Here is a 15,855-nt window from a genome sequence, read left to right on the forward strand (position 1 = left end):
CTACTATTACTTGCATCCACTGTAGTAAAGGCTGGTGCTGGAACCGGCTGAACAGTCTACCCTCCGCTTAGCAGGAAACCTAACACATGCAGGAGCCTCTGTAGATTTACCCATCTTCTCACTCCATTTGACAGGTGTCTCTTCTATTTTAGGGGCCATTAACTTTATCACAATTATTAACATAAATCCTCCAGCTATGTCCCAATGTCACACACCCCTTTTCGTCTGATCAGTCCTAATTACAGCGGTTCTCCTACTCCCTTCTCTCCCAGTCCTAGCCGCCGACACTATAATACCGTTAACTGACCGCAATCTTAATATTACTTTTTTCGACCCAGCTGGTGGAGGCAAATCCTATCGTATATCAGCACTTACTCTGATTCTCTGGTCACCCTGAAGTCTGTATCCTCATCCTACCGGGCTTCAGGATAATTTCCCATATCACAACATACTATTCTGGAAAAAAAGAGCCATTTGGGTACATGGGCATAGTGTAAGCCATAATATCAATTGGCTTCTTAGGGATTATTGTATGGGCTCGCCACATATTGACAGTAGGAACAGATGTAGATACATGAGCATACTTCACCTCTGCTACTATAATTATTGCTATTCCTACTGGTGTCAAAATCTAGCTGATCAGCTACACTACATGGCAGTAACATCAAATGATCTCCCACAATACTCTAAGCCCTGGGATTTATTTTCCTTTTTACAGTAGGAGGTCTAACCGGCATTGTACTAGCCAATTCAACACTAGATATTGTTTTACATGACACATATTATGTTGTAGCCCATTTCCTTATGTCTTATCAATAGGAGCCGTATTTGCTATCATAGGAGGCTTTGTCCACTGATTCCCCCTATTTTCAGGTTATACACTTAATCAAATCTGTGTTAAAATTGACTTTGCCATCATATTTAGAGGTGTCAGTTTAACTTTCTCCCCCGCAGCATTTCCTCGGCCTATCCGGTATGCCTCGATGTTACTCCAATTATCCCGACGCATACACCACATGAAATATTATTTCATCCAGAGGCTCATTTATTTCCCTAACAGCAGTAATGCTAATAATTTTCATGATCTGAGAAGCCTTTGCTTCAAAACGAAAAGTTCTAACAATTGCACAACCATCTACCGACTTAGAATGACTGTATGGCTGTCCAACACCCTCTCACACATTCGAAGAACCAACCTACATGAGGACCTAAGTGAAAAAGGAAGGAATCGAACCTCCACAGACTGTTTCAAGCCAATCCCATAACCTCTGTAAGTTTCTCGGTATTAGTAAAATTATTTCATAACTTTGTCAAAGTTAAGTTATAGGTTAAGCCCTATGTATCTTAATGGCCCATCCAGTTCAATTAGGTCTTCAAGACGCTTCATCCCCTTTTACAGAAGAACTACTTGCCTTCCATGACCACATTCTTATAATTATTTTCCTAATTAGTTCCCTGGTTCTATACATTATTTCTCTAACACAACAAAACTAATTCATACTAGCACCACAGATGCCCAAGAATTAGAGACTGTCTGAACTATCTTGCCTGCCATCAGCTTAATCTTAATTGCCCTCCCATCCCTATGTATCCTGTATATAACAGATGAAATCAATAACCCTTCTCTCACTGTTAAAACAATTGGACATCAATGGTATTGAAGCTACGAGTACACAGATTATGAAGAATTAAGCTTCAATTCTTATGCTTCCAACAGCCGACTTAAAATGAGGAGAACTTCGACTCCTTGAAGTCAATAACCAAACAATCTTCCCAAGAGAAATTCCCATCCGTATGCTAATCGCACCCGAAGATCTCCTGCACTAATGAACTATTCCCTCACTAGGGTTAAAAACAGATGCATTCCCTGGACGCTTAAACCAATTTGCCTTACCTGCTACATGATCAGGCATCTACTACGGACAATGCTCAGAAATGTGTGGATTTAACCACAGTTTTATACCTATTGTTCTAGAATTAGTCCCATTAAAAACTTTCAAAACTTGGTCTATATCTGCACTATAATATCACTGTAAAGCTACCCCAGTGTTAACCTTTTCAGTTAAAGACTGAGAGAAATCATACCTCTCTACAGTGAATGCCTCGACTAGATACTTCCACATGACCTATTATTACTATATCAACAATCATAACTTTATTCTCCATTATTCAATTAAAACTATCAAAGTTCATTTACCACACACCCCCTACACCAAAAATAATTAAAACACAAAAATGTTAACAACCCTTGAGAACTAAAATGAACTAAAATCTGCTCACCTCATTTACTGCCCCGACAATCCTAGGTTTACCCTCAGCAGCACTAATCATCTTCTTTCCCACCACACTACTTCCAACCTCCAACTACCTAATCAATAACCAACTGATTTCTATTCAACAATGACTAGTTCAACTTGTTCTAAAACAAATAATAATCACACATACTATTAAAGGATGAACCTGATCCCTTATACTAATATCCCTAATTCTCTTTATTGCCTTAGCCAATCTCCTTGGGTTTCCACCCCACTCATTTACACCAACTACCTGATTATCAATAAATCTCGGTATAGCAATCCCCTTATGAGCAGGCACAGTAATCACAGGCTTCTACTGGAAAACTAAAAACTCCTTAGCTCACTTCCTACTACCAGGCACACACATTCCACTTACCCCTATACTAGTAATCGTCAAAACCATTAGTCCACTTATTCAACCAATGGCACTAGCTGTACGTTTAACAGCCAACATTACAGCCGGTCACTTACTCATACACTTAACTGGAGGAACCACACTGGTATTATCAACTATTAACCTTCCCACAGCTTCAATCACCCTTATTATTCTAATTCTATTGACCACTCTCAAATTCGCTGTGGCCCATATCCAAGCTTGTGTCTTTATGCTATTAGTAAGCCTTTATTTATATGACAACACATAACGACCCACCAAACACACCCCTATCGTTTAGTGAAACCCAGCCCTTGGCTGTTAACAGGGTCTCTCTCAGCTCTCCTAATAACATCTGGCCTAGCTATTATGATTTCACTTTAACTCTATTACTCTTTTAACCTTAGGCCTACTAAACAATACACTGACTATATATCAATGGTGACATGACATTATCTGAGAAAGTACATTTCAAAGCCACCATGCAACAACTGTCCAAAAAGGCCTCCGATATGGAATAGTTCTATTTAATATCTCAGAAGTAATTTTTTGTTTTTCTTTTGCTGGGTTCTTCTGGGCATTCTACCATTCTAGTCTAGCCCCAACTCCAGACCTAGGAGGACACTGACCCCCAACAGGCATTTCTCCCTCGACCCTCTGGAAGTACCCCCCCGCCCCGAATACATCTGTATTACTTGCATCAGGGGTTTCAATTACTTGAGCCCATCACAGCCTAATAGAAAATAATCAAAAACAAATAATTCAAGCACTACTTATCACAATTACCTTCGGTATTTACTTCACCCTCCTACAAGTCTCAGAATACTTGGAGGCTCCCTTTGCTATTTCTGATGGAATTTATGGCTCAACATTCTTCACACCTACAGGCTTTCACAGACTTCACATCATTATTGGATCAACATTCCTCACTATCTGTCTCCCCTGCCAATTAAAATAACACTTTACATCTAGCCATCACTTCGGCTTTGAAGCCGTGGCCTGATATTGACACTTTGTAGACGTAGTATGACTATTCTTCTATGTTTCTATTTACTGATGAGGATCTTACTCTTTTAGTATAAACAGTGCCATTGACTTCCAATCAGTTTCGACAACATCTGAAAAAGAGTAATTAACCTGCCCTAGCAGTCAATGCCCTATTAGCCCTATCACTAATAGTTATTACATTTTGGCTCCCACAACTTAATATTTATATAAAAAAATCCAGCCCCTATGAATGCGGATTTGACCCATTACCCTCCACCCACATTCCCTTCTCCATAAAATTTTTTCTAGTAGCCATCACATTCCTCCTATTTGACTTAGAAATTGTCCTACTACTACCCTTGCCATGAGCCCTTCAAACAAGCACCCTGACACTCATAATCAGCACAGCCCTTAATACTAGTTATAATTTTAGTTCTAGGGTTAACTTATGAATGAACTCCCAAAGGATTAGATTGCACTGAATTGGTAGATAGTTTAAGTCAAAATGAATGATTTTGACTCATTAGATTATGATAGAACATATTTACCAAATGCCCTCTATTTGTATCAATATCATATTAGCATATAACACATCACTTCTGGGGATATTAATCTTCGATCCCACCTGATATCATCCCCACTATGCCTAGAAGGAATAATATTATCATTATTCATCATAAATACCCTTATAACTTTAAATATACATTTCACCCTAGCATTCATAATACCCATTACCCTCCTAGTATTTGCTGCCTGCGAAGCCACAGCGGGCCTTGCCATACTAGTTTCAATTTCCAACACCTATGACCTAGACTATATACATAACCTAAATTGACTTCAATGCTAAAAATTATTATTATTCCAATAATTATACTGCTACCAATAAAATGACTCTCTAAAAACTCTATAATCTGAATCAATATGACTATTCACAGCCTAATCATCAGCTTCATTGCCCTATTATTTTTTAATCAATTCAATGACAATCTATTCAACTTCTCATTAACTTTCTCTTCTGATCTGCTGACATCACCCCTTCTAATCTTAACAGCCTGACTACTACCTCTTATAATTACAGCAAGCCAGTACCACCTCTCCAGTGAGTCACCCCCATGGAAAAAGCTCTATTATTTCCATATTGATTTCCCTACAATTTTCTTTAATTATGGAATTCACAGCCACAGAGCTAATTATATTTTGTATTCTCTTTGAAGCTACATTTATCCCTACCTTAATTATTATCACCCCCTGAGGTAACCAACCAGAACGCCTCAATGCAAGCTCATATTTCTTATTTTATACACTAGTGGGATCTCTTCCCCCTGCTTATTATACTTATTTATACTCAAAATACCTTCGCTTCACTGAACACGATAATAATATTTACCACCCAAGAACTGTTAATTTCCTGATCCAATAACCTTATATGATTAGCATGTATTATGGGTTTTACAGTAAAAATACCCCTACACGGACTTCACCTATGAATTCCTAAAGCCCACGTACAAACCCCTATTGCAGGCTCAATAGTACTTGCAGCAGTTCTCCTAAAACCAGGCGGCTATGGCATAATACGGCTTACCCTTATCCTCAGCTCCGACAGAATATACACCTTACCCCTTCCTCCTGTTATCCTTATGAGGGATAGTTATGATAAGCTCTATTTGTCTATGACAAACTGATCTAAAATCACTTATTGCATATTCCTCTGTAAGTCATACAGCACTTGTTATTATGGCTATCCTCATTCAAACTCCCTGAAGCTTTACCGGTGCAATCACCCTCATAATTGCCCACAGACTTACTTCATCCTTACTATTCTGCCTAGCAAATTCAAACTATGAGTGAATCCATAGCCAAATCATATTACTCTTTTGAGGTCTTCAAACACTACTCCCACTAACAGCCTTTTGATGACTTATAGCAAACCTTACTAACCTTGGCTTACCCCCCACCATTAATCTAATAGAACTCTTTGTAAGGGTAGCTTCATTCTCCTGATCAAACATCATCAATAAGCTTATAGGACGAATATATTAATCACAGCCCTTTATTCCCTATACGTGCTTATCACAACACAAGGAACACTTACAGATTACATTAACAGTATTAAACCTTCCTCCACACGAGAAAATATGCTAATACTTGTACACCTTGCACCTATTCTCCTATTATCACTAAACCCTAAAATTATTATAGGTTTTATACCCTGTGAATATAGTTTAATCAGAACATTAGATTGTGGGTCTAGTAACAGAAGTCTGCAATTTCTTATTTACTGAGAAAGTATGCAAGAACTGCTAACTCATGCCCCCGTGCCCAACAACATGGCTTTCTCAAGTTTTAGAGGATAAGAGCTATCCATTGGTCTCAGGAACCAAAAATATTGGTGCAACTCCAAATACAAGTAATAATCATGTATTTTTCCATTACTATAAACTTAATCTCCTTAACCTTACAATCATTACTACCTTAATCAACTCTCACAAGAACTCGTATCCATATTACGTAAAAATATCTACCGCATGCACCTTCACCATTAGCTTCATTCCCACAATGTTTGTGTATATAGACCACGAAGCCATCATCTCAAACTGATATTGAATAACAATCCAAACCTTAATCTCTCACTAAGCTTCAAACTAGACTACTTCTCCATAAAATTTATCCCAGTAGCACTATTTGTCACCTGATCTATTAGAGAATTCTCAATATGGTATATAAAATCAGATCTCAACATTAATCAATTTTTCAAATATTTATTTTCCTCACTACAATATTAATTCTAGTTACCGCCAACAACCTTTTTCAACTTCTTGTCAGATGAGAAGGCATAGGAATTATGTCTTTTTTTACTGATTGGCTGATGACAGGGCCGAGCAGATGTTAATACAGCAGCCCTCCAAGCGATTCTATATAACCGCATTGGCGATATTGGCTTCATTTTAGCTATAGCATGATTCCTCTCATCCTGCAATACATAAGAACCTCAACAAGCATTTATCCCAAATCCTTCCCCCGATCTTCTTCCATTAATTGGCCTTCTCTTAGCAGCAGCGGGAAAGTCAGTTCAATTTGGCCTCCACCCGACTTCCTTCCACCATGGAAGGCCCAATCCCAGTCGCAGCCGTACTCTACTCTAGCACTACAGTTGTAGCAGGAGTTTTCCTGCTTATCCACTTCCACCTTTTAATAGAAAATAGTATATTAATCCAAATCCTTACACTGTGTTTAGGGGCTATTGCCACCTTACTTACAGCAATTTGTGCTCGAACACAAAATGTTATCAACAAAATCATAGCATTATCCACCTCAAGTCAACTAGGCCTTATAATAGTTACAACTGGCATTAATCAAGCACACCTAGCATTCCTACATATCTGCACCCATGCCTTTTTTAAAGCTATATTATTTATATGTTCAGGATCCATCACCCATAACCTCAACGATGAACAAGATATCCGAAAAATAGAAGGACTATTTAAGACTTTACCCCTTACTTCCTCCTCTCTTATTATTGGCAGCCTAGCACTTACGGCTATGCCTTTCCTCACAGGCTTTTATTCTAAAGACCTCATTATCACAACTGCAAACACATCATATACCAAAGCCTCAGCCCTCTCTAGTACTCTTATTGCTACCTCCCTAACAAGGATCTATAGTATCCAAATTATTTTCTTTGCTCTAATAGGACAACGCCGCTTCCCAACCCTAATCAGCATTGATGAAAATAACCCTTCCCTAATAAACCCAATTAAATGCTTTATAGTCTGCCGTATCTTCCCTGGGTTTCTCATCACCAATAGCATTATCCCTAACTTCATCCCCCCAAACAACCAAAACTTACAGCCTTGGGTGTAACCATCCTAGGACTCTTACTGGCAATGGAACTTAGTTTTATAACTAATAATCTTAAGATAACATATCCATTACAAACATTCAACTTCTCCAATATATTAGGATTCTACTCAATCACAATTCATCCTACAACCCCTCACTCAAACCTATCTACAAGCCAAAACCTGGCATCACTTCTGCTAGATCTAACTTGACTAGAAAAGTCCATACCAAAGACAATTTCACAGACCCAAATCACAGCCTCCATTACCATAACTACTCAAAAAGGCCTAATTAAATGTTATTTCTTCTTTTTTTATTCCACCCTTTTTAACTTTACTCTTGTCTACTCTATTACCCCCAAGTAATTTCAACTGCAACATAAATACAAACAAACAATGTTCAATTAGCAACCACCACCAATCAACACCCATAATTATATAAAGCACCAGCACCCACGGAATCCTCACAAATCAACCCTGGCCCCTCACCCTCAAAAATTATTCAACTTCCCACACTAATAAAATTAACTATGATTACCACCCCATCATACTCACCATTCATCAAAGTAACACCACCTCTATTCGTATCCCCAGTAATAAAGTTCCTAAAACCTCAATACTTGATCCTCATGCCTCAGGGTATTCCTCAATAGCCATCACCACAGTATATCCAAAAACAACCATCATCCCCCCCAAATAAATAAAAAAGACTATTAATCCCATAAAAGCCCCACCATAATTCAACACAACACAACCTACAGCACCACTAAGAATTAACCCTAAATCCCCATAAATAGGAGAAGGTTTAGAAGAAAAACCTACAAATCCCGTAACAAAAGAACACTTAATAAGAATAAAGCATATGTCATTATTCCCACATGAGTTATAGCCATGACTAATGATATGAAAAACCATCACTGTACTTCAACTATAAGAACACTAATGACCATTATATGTAAAACAAACCCACTAATACAAATCATTAATTACTCATTCATTGATCTCCCCGCACCATCTAATATCTCTATATGATGAAACTTTGGCTCACTTCTTGGTACCTGCTTAATCCTCCAGATCATCACAGGGTTCTTTCTGGCCATACACTACACACCAGATACCTCATTTGCTTTCTCTTCAGTCACCCATATTAACCGAGATGTGGACTACAGCTGAAGAGTCCGCTATTTTCACACTAACGGCTCTTCAGCACTCTTCATCTGACTCTTCCTACACATCGGCGGAGGCTTATATTATGGGTCATTCATATATTTAGAAATCTGACATAGTGGCATTATCCTTCTACTCACAACCACAGCAACAGCATTTATAGGCTATGTTCTTCCATGAGGCCAATGAATCCATTGTTCTTCCATGAGGCGCTGCAGTAATCACAAACCTACTATCAGCCATCCCATATATTGGAACTGACCTTGTCCAATGAATCTAAGGTGGATTTTCAGTTGACAAAGCCACTCTTACACGATTCTTCACCTTCCACTTCATCTTACCTTTCATCATCATAGCGCTAACACTTCTCCACCTTTTATTCCTACATGAAACAGGGTCTAATAACCCTTCAGGAATTTTATCACATTCTGACAAAATCACCTTCCACCCTTACTACACAACCAAAGATATTCTAGGTTTAATTTTTCTCCTCCTCCTTTTAATAATTCTAGTACTGTTTTCGCCTGACCTCCTGGGTGACCCAGATCATTACACCTTAGTCAACCCCCTAAATACCCTGCCCCACACTAAACCACAGTGATACTTTTTATTTGCATATGCAATCTTATGATCCATCCCCAATAAATTAGGAGGCGTACTGGCCCTTCTATTATCCATTCTCATTCTAGCAGTTATTCCTGCACTCCACACATCCAAACAACAAAGCATCATATTTCACCCATTAAGTCAGTATCTGTTCTGAATCTTAGTCACCGACCTATTCACACTCACATGAATCAGAGGACAGCCAGTTGAACAGCCTTTTATTACCATTGGACAGATAGCATCTAAGATATATTTCTCTATTATTCTTGCCCTCATACCACTCACCGCCCTAATCGAAAATAAACTACTTAAATGAAACTGCCCTTGTAGTATAATCCAATACATCAGTCTTGTAAAGCAGAAATGGAGAGTCCCCTCCCCAGGGCAACTCAGAGAAAAAGCATTCCCACTTCACCATCAACACCCAAAGCCAAGATTCTAATTAAACTATTCTCTGTATTCTTTTTGGCACGCATTTTAACTACTATGTAAGTGCTGACCATCAACACTAATACACTAATACTTTTATGTACTTTGTGCATTATTGCTAGTCTCCATGAATATACAGCACTATCAATGCCCAATTGTACACAGTATATTCTCAGATTATATGACATTACAAGCTTGCTCCACATGAATATAAGTATTAGCAATTTCTTAACTATCGTACATAATACTACACTTACATATAGAACTAGTTCCACATGGATATCGACCAGTACTCAAAATCCTTAATATTACATAGTACATTCATTGGTTCATTGGAATAGCACATTTCAGTCAAAACCACCCTCCCAATATGGATATCTCCTACCAAATTTTGGTATCTTAATCTACCAACCTCCGAGAAATCATCATCCCGCTTGGGTGTGTTACCCTCCTTGCTCCAGGCCCATAATACTTGGGGGTGACTATACTGCAACTATACCTGGCATCTGGTTCTTACCTCAGGGCCATAAAACTAAGATTGCCCACATGTTCCCCTTAAATAAGACATCTCGATGGACTAGTGACTATCACCCTATTAACCAGTCAAGGGAGAACTGTCACGCATTTGGTATTTTTAACTTTTGGGGATGCTATCACTCACCATCACAGAAGGCCTGGTCCCCTGTCCATTGGCTGTAGTAGTACTTGGATTTGATTTCCACCAAACCAATTGTAGAAGTCGCACCTACTCCTCAGGTGATCCACCCGACTCGGCCTCCAAAAGTGCTGGCATTACAGGCATGAGCCACCGTGTCTGGCGCTCTTTTTAAATTTAAAAAAAGATTTTTTTGGCCAGGCACAGTGGTCACACCTGTAATCCCAACACTTAGGAAGGCTGAGGTGGAAGGATCGCTTGAGCCCAGGAGTTTAAGACCAGCCTGGGTAACATAGGGAAACCACTTCTTCCTTAAAAATACAAAAAAATTAGCCAGGCATGTTGGTGCATGCCTGCAGCCCCAGCAGCCCCTGTAGCCCCAGCTACTTGGGAGGCTGAAGTGGGAGGATTGCTTGAGCCAGGAGTTCGGGGCTGCAGTGAGCTACGATCTTGAGGCAGGGTAAGCAGTCAAGAAAGTGACCGCATCCTTACGGCACTGAGACACGCGACCTGTGAACAAGCAAGTACAGCTACTGTGCATGTGCACCAAGAGGACGACCCAGAGCTTGCTTAGAGTAACACCTCTTCCCAGCTCCTTAAAGGGAGCTTCCCTTGTAATAATCAGCGCTGTCTCATCCTTTTGAGCAGCCTGCCCTGAATTCTCTCTCTCAGGGTGAACTGTGTATTTTGCACTTCACTATTTTTTTTGAGACGGGGTGTCGCTCTGTCACCCAGGCTGGAGTGCAGTGTTGCAATCTCAGCTCACTGCAACCTCCACCTCCCGGGTTCAAGCAATTCTCCCATCTCAACCTCCTGAGTAGCCAGTATTACAGGCACACGCCACCACACCCAGCTAATGTTGGCCAGGCTGGTCTGAACTCCTGAGCTCAGGTGATCCACCTGCCTCGGCCTCTGAATGTGCTGGGATTACAGGCATGAGCCACTGTGCCCTGGCTATTCTGCACTTAACTTCCAAAATACTTTTCCTTTGCAATTGCTCTATGCTGCATTGTCTTTGCCTTGTGATTCTTGTTTAAATTCTTATTTATTTTTCATTTAATTTAATTAATTTATTTATTTTGAGACACAGTCTCACTATGTTACCCAAGCGGGTCTTGAACTTTCGAGCTCAAGTGATCTGCCAACCTTCGCCTCCCAAGGTGCTGGGATGACAGGCATTAGCTACAACACCCAGCCTAAATTCTTTTAAACTTAGTACAGTGGTCCCACAACAGCTGTCAATAATCTCGCCACTGCACTCCAGTCTGGGCGACAGTGCAAGGCCTCATTTCAGAAAAAGATATATTTTTAAAAAGTAAAAAAACTTAATTTTTTTTTTCTTAAAGACAGAGTATCCCAGCCGGGAACGGTGGGTCACGCCTGTAATCCTTACACTTTGTGAGGCTGAGGTGGGTGGATCGCCTGAGGTCAGGAGTTCAAGACCAGCCAGGCCAACATGGTGAAATGCCATCTCTACTAAAAACATACAAAAATTAGCTGGGCGTGGTGGTGGGTGCCTGTAATCCCAGCTACTCGGGAGGCTGAGGCAGGAGAATCACTTGAACCGATGAGGCAGAGGTTGCAGTGAGCCGAGATCACACCACTGCCCTCTAGCCTGGTCAACAGAACGAGACTCTATCACAAAACAAAACAAAACAAGACAGGGTCTCCCTCTGTTGCCCAGACCGAAGTGCAGTGGTGCCGTCATAGCTCACTGCACCCTTGACCTCCCAGGCTCAAGTGATTCTCCTGCCTCAGCAGCTGGGACTACTGGCACATATCACCATGCCAGGCAAATTTTTTAATTTTTTGTGGTGATGGTCTCGCTATATTACCCAGGCTGGTCTTGAACTTCTGGCCTCAAGTGATCCTCCTACCAGGGCCTCCTTGCAAAGAGCTGGGTCGACAGGAGTGAGCCACCATGCCCAGCCCCCTGAAGCGGCCTGTTCCTTGAGCATGATGTGTAGCAAGGGGAGCTGGAGTGAGAGCAGCACCGTGGGGAAGGGAAAGGACAGCCACCCTGAGCTGTGTGACCTTAGGCCAGACCGCTCTTCTCCAAGCCAGGTCAACCACATGGGTGATTTCAGGAGCCGGTGCCCGCTCAGACAAGCTGGATTTTAGCTTCCTAGGGGGATGGGAACCTGTGAGGGTTTAGAGATGCTGGCAGCACCTTTTTCCTGGGAGAACTTTCCAAACAGGGAACAAACAGAGTCACCCTGGCCCCACTGAGGGAGGGTCCTACCAGAAACCCTCACCACTGTCATGCTCCATGCCGGTGGTGATGGTGATGTCATCGATGTAGGTGGTGGGTGTTGTGTACAGAAGCACAGACAACGCTGCAGTCCTGCATAGTTGAAGAAGTCAAAGTCTGTGTTCCGGACAAAGTAACCCTTGAGATACCTAGGGTGGGAGGACTATGGTTCGCTGGGCCCTTGCCCTGGGTCCCTTACCTCAGTTCACAGGCCTCCCCAGCCTCCCCAGATCCAGGGCCTCCACTCTGCGAAGGCCACCCTGACCCTAGCAAGAAGACTACAAGGTTGGGCAGGAAGGTGCGTGCGCGCGGTGGAGGCAGGATGGTACCCACATAAAGTGTCGGTCATATCATGATTGGTCCCTGGTGGCAGGGTGGAGGGAGTGAGTGTGTTGTTGGTGGCGACAGTGATGCGGAGGTGGGAGGGCAGAGGCCCCACTAGGACCAGGCTGCTGATGTCGGCCTGGAAGGGGAGATAGCCCCTCTCACCCTCCAGTGCTTCGATCCCATTCACCCACTGCAGACACAGGAGATATGGGGAAGGGGCGTCAGGTCAGGGCACGAGAAGGGGTCCTGCTATCAGGCACTCCCTCACATAACCTGCAGCATGGGGCTCAGGGGCCTGCCAGCCAGACGGGAAGAATGACATCCCAATGGGGTATAGCAGGCCACCTATCCCCCTACACAGGGCACAGCCCCCAGGACAAGGCAGGGCACCCCATTGTCCCACCCCAGAAGATAGGCTGTGGGTGGCAGTTGGGGGTCCCATGCTGTTCAGCAGCCATGCCCACCCACCTACCCTGCCTCCTCCTGGCCACACTGACCACGACAGCATAGGAGTGAGCACTGCCAATCCTCAGCACCACTCTTGTGTGCAGGTCCTGGGTCCGTCGCTCTGGCAGGGTCACTTCCCATTCGTACCACACCTGGCCGACAAAATGCCACAGCCACCAGTCCTGACCAATGTCGTTGAAGGTGGAAGGAACCGGCATGTCCAGGGTGGGGCCCAACTGTGGAGAGAAGGGCCGGGCTCAGCTCCTAGGACCCCAAAGGGATCTGGGACCAGTGTGCTGCACAGCTGTGTCCCCAGGCCTAGCGGAAGCCCTGACACATAGCGGGGACTCTTGACAGAACCGACAGATTACTCGCTGATGACAGGTCAACTGCCAGAGCGGTTTGTGCACCTGGGCCAGTGGGGCCAGGAGTTCCTCCTCAGAGTGGATGGGGCCCAATATCTCCCGAGACAGGAGCGAGCCCAGGGCCACATCCCAGCCCGAGGCAAGAAGGTTCAGACCCATAACTAAGAGACAGATGACCCACTGCCTGGCACAGGGAGGAAGGCTGGTTGGGGGCATGGGGGGGCTTTGCTTAGGACACTGTGAGTGGGGCACACACAGGCACCCAGTCCTCTTCTCTCTTCCTCCTGTACTGAATGCCGCAAAGTCAGAAAAAGAGGATGTAGATCAGGCAAAAGCGGCTCAGATCTCACCTGGTCCCACTTCTCTGCTAACCACATCCAAGTGAGGAGGGGAACAGGGGTGGCGTCCCTGGCCTGTCACGTTCTGTCCTCTATCTGAACTTGAAAACCAAGGAAACTTCCTGCCTAGGCAGAGCTGACCTCATGACGTCTAAACTGTCCCCTCCTCCCCATCCCTGGGCCCAGCTCTGTGCAGCGCCTGCTGCTCTGGCCAGATGAGTGTCTGGGTGGGTCATGTCTATAATCAGCGCTTTGGGAGGTCAACGTGGGAGGATGGCTTGAGACCAGGAGTTCGAGACCAGCCTGGGCAACATAGTGAGACCCTATATCTTAAAAAAAGTAAGTTGTTTTTTGTTGTTGTTGTTGTTTGAGATGGAGTCTCACTCTGTCACCCACGTTGGAGTGCAGTGGCGTGATCTCGGCTCACTGCAACCTCTGCCTTCTGGGTTCAAGCAATTCTCCTGCCTCAGCCTCCCAAGTCGCTGGGATTACACGCATGCACCACCACACCCAAGTAGTTTTTATATTTTTAGCAGAGACAGGGTGTCACCATGTTGGCCAGACTGGTCTCGAACTCCTGACCTCAGGTGATTTGCCCATCTCGGCCATCCAAAGTGCTGGGATTACAGGCGTTCGCCACCGAGCCTGGTCAGAATTTTTTTTTTAATTAGCCAGGCGTGGTGGCCCCAGCTAACTTGCAAAGCTGGGGTGGGAGGATCGCTTGAGGTCAGAAATTAGGATTGCAACACTGCGCTCCCGCCTGGGCGACAGGGCCAAACTCAGTCTCAAACAATTTTAAAAATTAAAAATAAACATAAAAAATAGGACACTGCTAGGGCTCAGCCTTCGCCTCGGGAGGGGGCTCGGCAGGAGTGCTTCCTCCTTCTCCTGCATCCTCTGCCTCGGCCCTTCTGGTTCCCCCTGGTCCCCCTGTCCTCCAACCCCGCGTCCCCAAGCCCGCTGACCTTTAACCTCCTCCCAGTTGGGCTCCCAGTCTCAAGGCGCTCAGGTGAAGGAGCCTGAGGGGGTGACCGTGCTCCCCTACTCCCACTCCCGCCGCCGGGCTTCCGTGCGCCTGCCGGCCCTGCCCCGAGCACGCACCTCGTGCAGCGGACGAGGGTAACACTGCTCCTAGAAGCCCCGGCGCCGGTTGTCGGAGCAGTCGGCGCTGAAGCTTCAGAGGCCGTCCAGCTTCTTGAGCTCCCGCGACGGGCTCTCCCGGGGGTACAGCATCCTGCCCTGCAGCCAGCGCGCAGCCCCGTAACAGCGCTAGAGCGCCGCCAGGGCAAAGACCAGAGCACGCTTCCCGCTCCTCTGCTCGGCCGCCGTCTGCGGGGCTAAGCGCACCGCGGGAGGAGCCTTGCAGGTGGGTCGCGTGACGCACATGTCCCGTGGTGCGCCTGAGGCCGTCCGCGCCATCTTTGTTGAGGGCGAGTGCCAGACCTTGAGGGGCTGGGCGGGGCCGGGCGCTGCCCAGTGGAGCCAATGGCTGGGAACCCTGGGGAAACGGGACCCACACCCTCTGCCCCAGCCAAGAAGGGCGACGTCTGCTCTCCTCCTCGGCCCAGGCTGGACGATCCAGGGCCGCAGGCCAGGAGAGGACCCCTGAGATTGGTGGGATTCCCGTTTCTTCAAGGAGCACCTCCACTCACTTTCTCCAGCGGGAATCTTCCATCGCTGTGGCTCATGCCTGTAATCCCAGCACTTTGGGAGCCCGAGGGAAGGGGATCACTTGAGGCCAGGATTTGGAGACCCGCCTGGCCAACATGTCGAA

The 15,855-nt window shown here is 44.5% G+C and overlaps 2 pseudogenes; one reads left to right on the plus strand and one right to left on the minus strand.

The window, feature by feature from the left end:
- LOC129041466 (beta-glucuronidase-like) overlaps nucleotides 1–15,500 on the minus strand; it is a 49,263-nt pseudogene extending 33,763 nt beyond the window's left edge.
- On the plus strand, nucleotides 2,206–2,941 carry LOC129041399 (ATP synthase subunit a-like; annotated as a pseudogene).
- Nucleotides 15,501–15,855: the final 355 nt, after the last annotated feature.

This window comes from Pongo pygmaeus, chromosome 6 (assembly GCF_028885625.2).
Source record: "Pongo pygmaeus isolate AG05252 chromosome 6, NHGRI_mPonPyg2-v2.0_pri, whole genome shotgun sequence".
NCBI lineage: Eukaryota > Metazoa > Chordata > Mammalia > Primates > Hominidae > Pongo > Pongo pygmaeus.